Source organism: Pleurodeles waltl, chromosome 6 (assembly GCF_031143425.1).
Source record: "Pleurodeles waltl isolate 20211129_DDA chromosome 6, aPleWal1.hap1.20221129, whole genome shotgun sequence".
Classification (NCBI taxonomy): Eukaryota; Metazoa; Chordata; class Amphibia; order Caudata; family Salamandridae; genus Pleurodeles; species Pleurodeles waltl.
In genome coordinates this window covers 769,743,133-769,755,226 of record NC_090445.1, presented here as the reverse complement: position 1 = coordinate 769,755,226, position 12,094 = coordinate 769,743,133, and positions in this window count along the sequence as shown.

Sequence of the window (12,094 nt, the reverse complement as noted above, 5' to 3'; positions counted from 1 at the left end):
GGACTGGACCTCTCAATCTGGCAAGAGTGCTCCCTCTTATGAACCATATAGGATGTCGCTTCAGTTGAAACTAGTGCCCCAGGCCCCTCCTTTCGAGATCTAGCATTCAAGGTAATCAGAATTATTTTAGGTAAGGAACTATTCACAGGCCAGCTACTTTCGAGACAAATATTTGAGCCATTTCGTAGGGGGTTTCGGGCCTCCATCGATAACAAACCATTTGCCAGCCTGGGGCTTGATAATATTAGCTTTATAATATCCCAGTGGCCTGCCTTCTCAGTAAAGCTTTCAGCAGATATTATATCTGAATTAATAATAGAGCCACATTGTCTGGTGTGTTGTATTCAATAAATAGCCTTATTTATCAGTGATGGACTGTCTTCACGTGTGTTAGGGGGTAATAGAGGCACGTTGCACATGTAAATAGGATAGCCACTACTGGAAGGTTTGTGAGAAATTTGCCCAGTAGATAAGTCCCACTCCATTTGTGCTCGAGATCGCAAAGCAGATGAAGCAAAAGGATAACCCTTAATGCCAGATGAGCTAGTGAGGCTAACCTGAGGTTCTTTGCTACCCTGGGCCAGCCTAGCCGAAGGGCCAGGACAACTTTTGTTCCTCACAATACCCAGTTTAGAAGTAGGAATGCTAGTAATAGCTCTTCTTTATGGGTAAATACAATATCCCTCGTCAGAGTGATGGAGCGAAAGGTATTTAATACTTCCATCTTTATTGACTTCAACTCCCTTACTTCTTCTTTTAAGCCCATAGTAAGAGAGACCACTTCCTCCTGGAAAGGGGCTACAGGGCAATGTTGGCTTAAAAGACGTGGGCTTGAGATGGAACTTTCATGCTCATAAGCTTGATCCTGAATTTCCAGTGGCAGGAAACAATTTATACAAGGGATACCATGAACAATTATGCTGCCTGACAGGGCATTCTCTGTAGTTGGATAAAATAAGTTGTCTCCCATAGGTTTTACATTTGGGCCTTCAGCTTGGGCTACCAATGCAATCAGAGTGTCTCCATTTGGAGGAGTATTCTCATTTCTAGGGAGTCTGGCCATCAAAAGGGGGAGAGGGAGTCATTTTTCAGCCCCTTCCGAGGATTCTTCTCCATTTTCTTCAGCAAAGATTCAACCTCTTCAATCAGAATGTCTATTTTGTTAGTTACACATTAGAAAGGGTAGGAGGCATTTGGTGGAGCTTAGGGATTTTAGATTGCACTGCACCCACTATTGGGCTGTTTTTTTGCCTTGCCCTTCCTCATTCTTATACTGTAAAATTATCTGCAGCACAGGATTACCAGTACCAGTCAGCAATGTATATCAGTCACAGTTCCTACCTTGGGGCCAAGAGGGGTTGCACAGCCCGGCCTCTTTCTGATGTGTTAGTGTATGCATGATACAATGCGAATTGTATAGTAAATGTGGACAGTATCAAGGTCCGCAATTCAACATTAACTAAACATTATCCAACCACTATTATTCAGCAAATAATGTAACAGTTCAGGTGAAACATGAGACCGCTTGTCGGTCCTAAACTAACAGACTCTGACCTCTGTTCTAAGTTCCATCACAGGAACGTGGATGCAGCTATATTTCAGGGATTAGGGCTATGTGTAAACCCCATTGCATATTGATGTTGTTCAAGACAAAGCATGCTAAAGTAATCTTGCACACAACATTTGATAAATACGGGAACACTCCTTTCATTATCAAGTCATCTGAAGCACAACTTGAGGATCCTATAAGTGAGTTTAATGATTGTTTTTTAATGCATGTGGGCCTTTTGTACCCTTGTTCAGGCTGTTTGGTTTGATCTCCGGATGGGGCTGAAGAGATGGAGAGAGAGGGCAAACCAGGCATCACCTGCAAAAAAGTAATTTTATACTTTTTGAAAATGTTGGTTCAATGTAAATGCTGCAGATTTTCTGAACATGTATGCGATGGTATTTTTAGTTCTGTGTATATTGATAGGGTGTAGTTAAGGTCGACTGTATTTGAAGTGACATTCCACTCGGTGCATGCACCCCCAGTGTTAGTAATCACATGTTCCATAATAGCTACATGTCACTAAAATGCCCAGGAAGGCATTTTAGCCGCAAAACATTTTCGGTCCTTGGTGCTAAAAATGGACGAAGCGAGAACTTTAGACCTGATTGCCATATTCCCCCTGAAAATTGGATTGGTTATTTTACTGAGCTGTACAGCTATAGGCCTGTTTCCCTAATTGCTAATGATGAATTGATTTCTTCTTTTTCCCCTGTAGACAGTTGTGTACCTTTTACTCCCAAGGAAACTGAGATGGCCATTATGCCCAAAAATCAGGAAAGGTGCCAGGGCTGGATGGTATACCCTCCAATCTGTTTAAATCTGATCTTGAGTATTGGGGTCCCTATGTCAACAGGATGTCAAATGCCATTTTGGCAAGTGGTTTGTACCCCCATTTTTGGAAGGGAGCAATCATTGTCCCCATTCATAAAAAAGGGGATAGGGGTGTCCCAGGGAACTATAGGCCAATCAGTCTCCTGGACAACCTTCAAAAAATATTCTGTTACCAGGTCCTGTGCAGGCTTAAGGAATGAACAGAAGATGGCCAAGTCCTTAGCCATTTCCAGTCGGGCTTCAGGCAGAGAATAAGCACAGTTAACCAGGTTTTTCGATTCCTTACAATCAAATGGAAGATGGTGGACCTATACGCTGGGAAACGTTTTGTTGCTTTTGAAGATCTCAAGTCTGCTTTTGATTTGGTTCTGCGCTGGAAAACGTGGGAGGTTATGGAGAGAGCCATGGTTCAGGGACCCCTATTAAATATAAGTAAAGATCTGTATTCTGAGAATTATGCAAAAGTGCAATGGGGAACAAAAGGGGAACTAATGAGAGAGATCCCTATACGTAGAGGGGTGAGACAGGGTTGAGTGCTGGCCCCTACACTTTTTCTATTGTTTATTAATGCTTTCACTACTTTCTTATTGAACTGTGTTACCGATGCGCCCAAGCTAGGCGGGGTAAAGACACTGAGTTTGCTGTTTGCTGACTATACTTTGTTATTATCGCAAACCGCTTCTGGTCTTGCTTACCTACTTGAGAAACTTATGAGCTTTTGTGAGGATCACTGTTTGGAAATAAATACATCCAAAACTAAATATATGGTTTTTGGTGGCAAAAAAACATAAAATGAGGAAACAGATATTTTTGGATGGCGAAGCCCTAGAAAGAGTGTCAAATTTGGACTATTTGGGAGTTAGATTGGAGGACTCACATTAGTGGCAGGCCAATAAATCGAGGTCCTTCTTGAGTCTGAAACAAAAGTCTGGGGGTATCTTAAGATTTGCTGCTAGATCCCCCAGATTTACTATCACCCCTGCGATAGAAATATATAAAGCCCAAGTTAGAGGGGGGGAATTATATGGTGCTGAACTATGGGGACCTAGTAACTTGAAGGACCTAGAGATAGCCGAAAACTTTTTCATAAAAGCTTTATTAAAAATACCTGTAAGTTCCCCTACATTGTCTATTGGGATGGATTTAAATTTACATTCTATCGCCCATATAGCTGCCCTAAGGCCTTTATTATATTGGATAGGAATTTGGGCTTTGGATATTTTTAGCCCATATAGAATATGGCTGAGCGCCTTATTAAACATGCAAGCAACCCAAAAAATTCTGTGGAGTAACCACGTTGAAAACAATTTTATCAAACTTGGGTTGGGTGTTTACTGGTCAGACCCTTTTCATCTTCCAAAAAATGGCCACACAGGTCGTAAAGGATGTGTATTGGCTAAAACTACAAGTAGAAAAGTTAGCAGAGGTGCCTTCATCTAGTTTGACAGATAGTTTTATTTCAGCCAAATGCCATTATGAATTTGATTTTATCTCCTTCAGCACGTGCACTTTATAGTAGATTCAGATTAAGATCTTTACCACTACGCACTTTTACCTGTAGATGGACACAAAATGAAACGTGCCTAGATTTGTGCCCAACGGGTTGCAGAACTGCTGAGTGTATTGCCCATGTTCTTTTTCACTGCCCTGCATACACAAGACAGAGGGCTCATGGGAATTTACCACTCTGTAGGTCCATGGGTTTTACGAATCGGTTTCTAGCAATTAGGATAGAAAAAAAAAACATGGGATTGTGGCAGGCGCACTGGCAAAATTCTTAAAGGTGATCAGGCATATTAGAGTAAAATCTCTGGGGGACATTTTAGAATGTATTGCATCAAAGTTGAGTCGCAGCCCAATAGCTTAGTATTTTTATGGATAACTTATGAATGTTTAGCATTGAACTGAGAATAAGAACATTGCTTCCTGTGTGAGGTTATGCTCTTAAGATCTGGCCCAAATTTTAGCTTATTTATATTGCATTGTACTTTATTCCTGTATTTTTATCTTTGTTTTAGATGTCGTCTGTGATTTAAAGTGCTAAATGGATGTTCAACAATATTATGCTATCTTGCTTTTTAATCTTTATTTAAGTGTTTTGTAATATGTGCTTTTATGGTATACTTTTGTACTGAAATAAAGCTACATAATGATGATATGATGATGATACTCAACTCAGAGACGTGTCTGTCTACCTAGGTTGTTCTAGTATCCCAAAATTAAACCTTTGAGGACAAGAATGACACATTATCAATTTTGTACATCAAGTATTTCCAAGGCATTAAGCAGCTTCATCAGCTTGGAGGTGGCTGTTAACACTGCTCATATGATGGCTACAGCTCCATATAACATAAAGTTGTGTGTTCACCTGTATCTCACACAACTAGGCCTTGGAATGGTCAATCACATATGTTTCCTCTCCACTGTGATGGTGTACCTGTTTCTAAAATGTCATGTTCATTCCTTCAACTGATCACCACATCTAATGAGCTGCTTGAGTCTTATAGTTTCTGCAAGCTTTACACATGTCATGTCAACAACTTCAATACAATGGGAACATAGCACAATCAGCAAACCTAACTCTTAAGAGTGTCCAAGGTCTCAATCAATCAATCAGTGCTTGTGAAGCGCAACTACTTACCCGTTTGGTTCTCAAGGCACTGGGGGTGGGGGAAAGTGTATCGTTCACCAGTGGTTCTTAAAAAAGCAATGTCTTCAGTTCCCTTGTGAAGCTGAGGAGGGAGGTGGTTTATTTGATGTGGAGAGGAAGGGCATTCCAGGTGGTGGCAGCGAGGTAGGAGAAGGAGCGTTCTCCTGTTCTGGTTTTCCTGATGCGGGGTACTTCTGCAAGAGAGAGCTGGGCTCAGCGTAGGGTCCTGTGTGGTATGTGGAGGTTAAGTCACTGGTTCAGGTAGCCTGGCCTGGTGTTGTAGACGGCTTTGTGTGCATGGGTGAGGATATTGAAGGTGATTCTTTTCTCTATGGGAAGCCAGTGCAGTGTATGCAGGTTTTGCAAGATGTGGCAGTGTCGAGGTAGGTCGAGGACCAGTCTGGCGGCGGCATTCTGGATGTTTTGTAGTTTGTGGATGAGTTTCTTGTTGATTCCCGCATAGAGTGAGTTGCCATAGTGCAGTCTGCTGGTGATGAGGGTGTGTGTGATGGTCTTTCTATGTTTGAGGGGGATCCATTTGAAGGACTTGCGTAGGAGGTGGAGGGCGCAGAAGCAGGTGAAGATTACTGAGTTGATTTGATGGTTCATGCTGAGATTGGAGTCCAGGATGATCCCGAGGTTGCGGGCTTGGCTGGTGGGGGTGGTTGGTTTCCCAGGGTGGGCGGCCACCAGGAGTCATTCCATGGGTTGGGTTGAGGGCCCATGATGAGTACTTCTGTCTTGTTTGCATTGAGTTGAAGGCAGCTATTTCTCATCCAGTTGGCGACTGTTTCCATGCCTTCGTGGGAGTTGTGTCTGGCTTTGTTGGATTCTTTGGAGAGGAAGAGGATGAGTTGGGTGTCATCAGCGTAGGAGATGATGTTGATTCCATAGCTTCTGACGATGGTGGCTAGCGGTGCCATGTAGACATTAAACGGAGTGGGGCCGTGGGAGGATCCCAGGGGATCCTCGCAGGTAGTGGGTGTGGGTCTGTGAGGAAGTGTCCGAGTCTCACTCGTTGAGTTCTGCCAGAGAGGAAGGATTGGATCCAGTCGAGGGCCTTGTCTCTGATGCCAGCTTCGTGGAGTCTTCATATCGAGGTGTGATGGGAGACTGTGGGGGTCATTCTGACCCTGGCGGCCAGTGACCGCCAGGGTCACCGACCACGGGAGCCCCGCCAACAGGCTGGCGGTGCTCCCTCGAGCATTCTGACCACGGCGGTTCAGCAGCGGTCAGAAACGGAAAGTCGGCGGTCTTCCGCCGACTTTACGCTGCTCGGGGGAATCCTCCAAGGCGGCGGAGCGCGCTCCGCCGCCATGGGGATTCTGACACCCCCTACCGCCATCCTGTTCCTGGCGGGTCTCCCGCCAGGAACAGGATGGCGGTAGGGGGTGCCGCGGGGCCCCTGGGGGCCCCTGCAGTGCCCATGCCAATGGCATGGGCACTGCAGGGGCCCCCGTAAGAGGGCCCCGCAAAGTATTTCAGTGTCTGCAAAGCAGACACTGAAATACGCGACGGGTGCAACTGCACCCGTCGCACCTTCCCACTATGCCGGCTCCATTCGGAGCCGGCGTCCTCGTGGGAAGGTAGATTTGCCCTGGGCTGGAGGGCGGCCTTTTGGCGGCCGCCCGCCAGCCCAGGGCAAATCTCAAAATACCCTCAGCGGTCTTGTGACCGCGGAGCGGTATTTTGTCGGGGGAACATTGGCGGGCGGCCTCTGCCGCCCGCCAATGTTAGAATCACCCCCTGTGTCTCTACTTACAGTCACGCAAAATCTTTGGATGTAGATTCCACACTTCAACCAATAACATTGTAATCTATTTCTCAGTAGGTCGAGCTGGCACAGCCCCTGAACAGACATCATCCACCAATGTGGCCCAACCCACCTCTGGATTAAGTCCTCAGTGATGACGACACTCCTGGATATGTGGACATTTATGAAGGTCCTGGCCCATCTGGGCCATCCTGGTCAGATGGCAACAGTGAGTCTCACTGTGCCCACAGAAATACTTCCCATCCAAGTTGGTTCAACATCACAGACAACAATGTGCCACCCACCCTGTGTATCTAGCACAGTTGCTACCATCTTGTTCCCCCCGAGTCCTGGATCCTGAGGTGCAAATCAACAATTCTGATACTGAGTGTTCAGGACCCAGTTGGAGAGGGCACTCTTATGGCTTATTGGGGTAGGGCCTGTGGGAGGGATGCTGTGAGCTGCCAGAGTGAGGCCACTGGGGCCGCTTATGACCAGAATTCCTACAGCTAAGTCTTGGGGGTCTATCATGAGTCCCAGGGCATGATGACCCAGGTGCTAACCGAACTCTGGAAAATCAAGCAGCTGCAGAGGGACATGGACCAACATATGGAGGCCCATAACTCCAACATGAGCACCCAAATGGTGGTGCTGAGGGATATCCATACAACCCTGAGGATGGCTTTTCCCCCAACATGTACCCCTTCGGATGGGACAAGTACATCAATCCCAAGTACCTCTACAGCAGACACAGGAAGGGAGAACCTGCCAGAGAACCAACCACCCTCAGACACTTCTGCCTCTACACCAGCTGAACACCCCCCCATCCCTGCAAGCAGGGACGTCCATGTAAAAATCCAGGAGGTGCGAATGGCAAGACACGCACCATTGGGAGCAAGAAACCTCATCCTTAATGTCCTCCTTTGTGTGTCACTCTCATGGTCCCAGCTGTGAGCAGGGCTAGTCATGCCTTAGTCATGCCTTATTCCCTACCGTATGAGTGATATCTGAGATATTGGTTTTTTTTTTAAGCGCAGTACCAGTTTGAATCACGTTGTGCCTTTGAAACATTGTGTAACTTGGCAACTCAGTTATTAACTTAATGACAATGTTTAAAGCAGATCTAGACCAATGCTGGTTGTTAAGATAACTTCTGAACACATGTTAATCCAGGAAGCACATGTCAACTGTCTACAACTACTGGTTCTTTAATTGATCCTCCCAAAGGAAAAAAGACAGTTTAGAAGCATGTGCAATTACAATAATAACAAAAGAGTTCCTCTGTTTTCCCCATGTTTTCCTTGCACCTGGCTCGGGCGGCTATAAAAGCCTATTTCAGAATAAACCCTGCTTAGCCTCATTTAACTTGGAAGCAACGCTTAACTGTCTCCAGTCTTTGGCAGCCTTCCCTTCACAGTGGCAGTCCTCTCTTTGCAGCGGCATCCACACCTTCACAGCGACAGGCTTCACCTTGCAGCAATGCACTTCTTGAAGTTCCAACCTAATATTTCAAATATTCTCCACAGTAACCACACTACCTGTAAAAGGCGGGCAGCTTTGAATTCATCTCTCGTATCGTGCTTTCTTGAGCTGACAAAAAGACACAAGTCATCCCAAATAAGGTAACACAAGTTTTTCTGTTTCATTTGGGATCTTGATCAGTGCTGATTATTCAAACCCATCTAAAGCAAGCAATAATATTGGGATCAATCTCATGACTAAAAAGATATTAGAGAAAAGCTGTCTTTCTTTTAATAGCCATGCCTTCCTCAATCTTGTACCCATAATTGTTTTTTAATCCATGTTTTCTCAATTAGAATCTGATGTTGCTGTTCTTATGACTTTTGGGACAATTAAGAACTATAATCTGATTACCATTGCATATTTGCATGTGAACCTTCAACATTTGAGACTCTTGAACTACCGAAGAATTTGAAGTAGTTTTGTTGTGATTAACCCAGTTAATTTATCTCCATGAAATCCTTGTACATGATAATTTCAGTTCATGATAATTACTGGATAATTCTTGAATCTCACTGGGGAGTGTTTCTAGTGTGAATTATTGGTATGTTGATTTCACATTAGTTATTTCCTAATATCTATTTAGTTTTTCCTGTTTTAAAGTGTCATTTCATTACAGGGACATATGAGTCCAGACTGTTGTAATAATCCTGAATTCAGAACCAGAATCCAGATATCCTTGAGCCCAACATTGCCCACAGTAGAGGAATCTGAATATGCAGAATTCCTGGTATTTTTCTCTTTCTCTCTCATCCCAAACTCCCTTCCCCTTGCAAACTCCTAGAGATGCAGTGTGTCCTTCTTTGCTGCCCTGTCAGTTCTCATTGGGAGTCGGGATTATCCTTGCCCCATCAGAACCCCTTGGAGTTCAGTTGAGTGGCTTGCAACAGTCACACATTCGCTCTGTGGCCTGATCCTGAAGCCCATTCCTTTTCTGATGGAAGGAGTACTATGGACTTTGAAATTTCGATAGTGTACCATCTACTCCTATGATTTCATTCACCATGATGGACCCCTTCACTTTTCATTTATGTTACCTTTTGCCATAAGTATGTTTTCAACCTTAGCTCTGTAATAAATTCACAAGTCAGAAACTCATTGTCTGCTGTCTTAAATTTCACATTTAGCAATGCAAATATGTATGTTCATGTGTAACATACAATAAAAAAACAAGCTACTTGTGGAAGAGGGGATATGTTGTATGTACACATTGTCCAGCTCAGAATTACAACCATTCTACACAAACACATACATACAAATGTCTTATTAAAGAAGTATTTTTATTACATTGCTCAGTTTGAATGTCAATATGTCTGAAACAAGGCAAATCATACATGTTGAAATCATACTGACTGAATGATCAAATTGAATGATCAAATTTACAGGTACAGCCTTCTAGACCATACAAGGAAGGGACATATCAGACATTGTCCTGTAGAATGGGCAAACATGAAATTGGTTGATGTCATCAGATGGAGTCACATCACCTACATCACAAAAGGAATCCAACATCATATAGTGAAAGACTCACACAGATGGCAGTACAACAGTTTCTGATCACAGGGTCATTGCAATCCAGTGCTATTGCATCTAGTGTTATGGCACAAACAAATGTCGGTGATGTCCCATAGCCAATTTAGCCTACATATGATAAAACACATCAACAACTACATACAGTTCATGTACAAAGAGTTTTTAGCCAATGTGAAGGGAAACTAACATGTATTGGGCCTAGGACTACGTGTTTTCTAACCACATGATGACACACATGATGGATCAGGGCCACCACATGACAAGGAACAAGTCCAATGGATTTTTCTAAACTTCCATCCTATCACTGTCCTATCACTATGCAAGCTGTCTTGGCACTGGTCTTGTACACCCAAAGTCTGTGATCTACATTCCCAGGAACAATCCATGTACACTTTGTATGTCCAAGCAGCATCATATACCTGCCAATGTCACAACCCTGAAATGTCCTAGTGAAGATGTCATGGTGCCAGTATCTGAACAAACACAAAAACAAGCAGAATGGTTATAAAACTATACATATGACACAATTCACACAGCAAATGTCAATTTTTATAAATCTCACACAAGAAAAGCAACATCTCCTAAATGTTATTGTGTCAAAAGCTTCCTCATCAGATACACTTTGCCAATTTTTGCCAGAACTTCAGCTTCCGAACTGTTCCAAAAAATATACTCCTCACATCATCACAACTAGAGTTCATTGTATAGTCAAAGTCATGACATCTCAAGACACACTTACACTCATGAGAAGAAGCTGTTGATGTGATCTTATCGCAAGTCAGCTCCTTCCTCTTCACCACTACATTCTTCATTTGGCATTTCCAGATTCCCACCCGATGTCACTTACCAACAAGCCAGGTCCTCTCTGGTTGCAGCTGTGACATCAGCTGGGGTATGGTGCTATTTGTCATTACTAAGGAATCCTGGGCTGAACCTGGGAACTGGGCACAGATGTTTGAAATGTACAGATTTGAAAAGCAGAAGACTTACATGTTGATTGAATGGAAGTATTGTAGGAAAGTACAGTCTTTCTTGGCATGTTATCCCCATTTTTACCTGTATGACAGCATGTTTTTGCCTGTCTCACTGGGATCCTGATGGTCAGGACCCCAGTGTTCATAGTTTATGGCCTAATGTGTGTGTGTGCCTAAGTGTGTCACTGAGGCTCTGCTAACCAGAACCTCAGTGCTTGTGCTTTCTCTGCTTTTAAATTTGTCACTATAGGCTAGTGACTTAATTTACCAATTTCAATGAACCCCCTTATAAGTCCCTAGTATATGGTACCTAGTTACCCAGTGTATTGGGGTTCCAGGAGATCCTTATGGGCTGCAGCATTTCTTTTGCCACCCATGAGGAGCTCAGAGAAACCCTTTCACAGGACTGCCACTGCAGCCTGCATGAAATAATGTAAACATTATTTCACAGCCATTTTCACTGCACTTAAGTAACTTATAAGTCACCTATATGTCTAACCTTCATTTAATGAAGGCTAGGTGCAAACTTACTAAGTGTGAGGGCGCTCTTGCACTAGCAAAGGTGCCCCCAAAATAGTTCAGGGCCGATTCCCGGGACTTTGTGAGTGTGGGGATGCCATTACATGTGTGCACTACATATAGGTCAATACTTATATGTGGCTTCACAAGGGTAACTCTGAATATGGTCATGTAAGGTGTCTAAGGTCATGGAATCGTCCCCCCATTCCAAATCTGGTATTTGGGAGCCAATTCCATGCATCCTGGGGACTCCACCATGGACCCTCTGTCCTGCCAAACCAGCTCTCTGAGGCTTGCAATGCAGCTACAGCTGCTGCCACCTCACAGACAGGGTTCTGCCCTCCTTGGGTCTGAGCAGCTCAGCCCCAGGAAGGCAGAACAATGCATTTCCATTGGGAGCAGGGTGTTACACCCTGTCCCTTTGGAAATAGGTGTTACAGCCTGGGGAAGGCTAGGCTCCCCCAGCCTCTGGAAATGCTTTGAAGGGCACAGATGGTGCCCTTCTTGCATTAGCCAGTCTACACCGGTCCAGGGACCCCCAGTACCTGCACTGCCGTGAAACTGGACAAAGGAAAGGGAAGTGACCACTCCCCTGTCCATCACCACCGCAGGGGTGGTGCCCAGAGCTCCTCCAGTGCGGGGACATTCTGGAGGCCTCTGAGTGGCCAGTGACAGCAGGTGACATCAGATACCCCTTCTGATAAGGTAGTCAATCCCCCTCTTAGGGCTATTTAGGGTCTCTCCTGTGGGTTTCTCTTCAG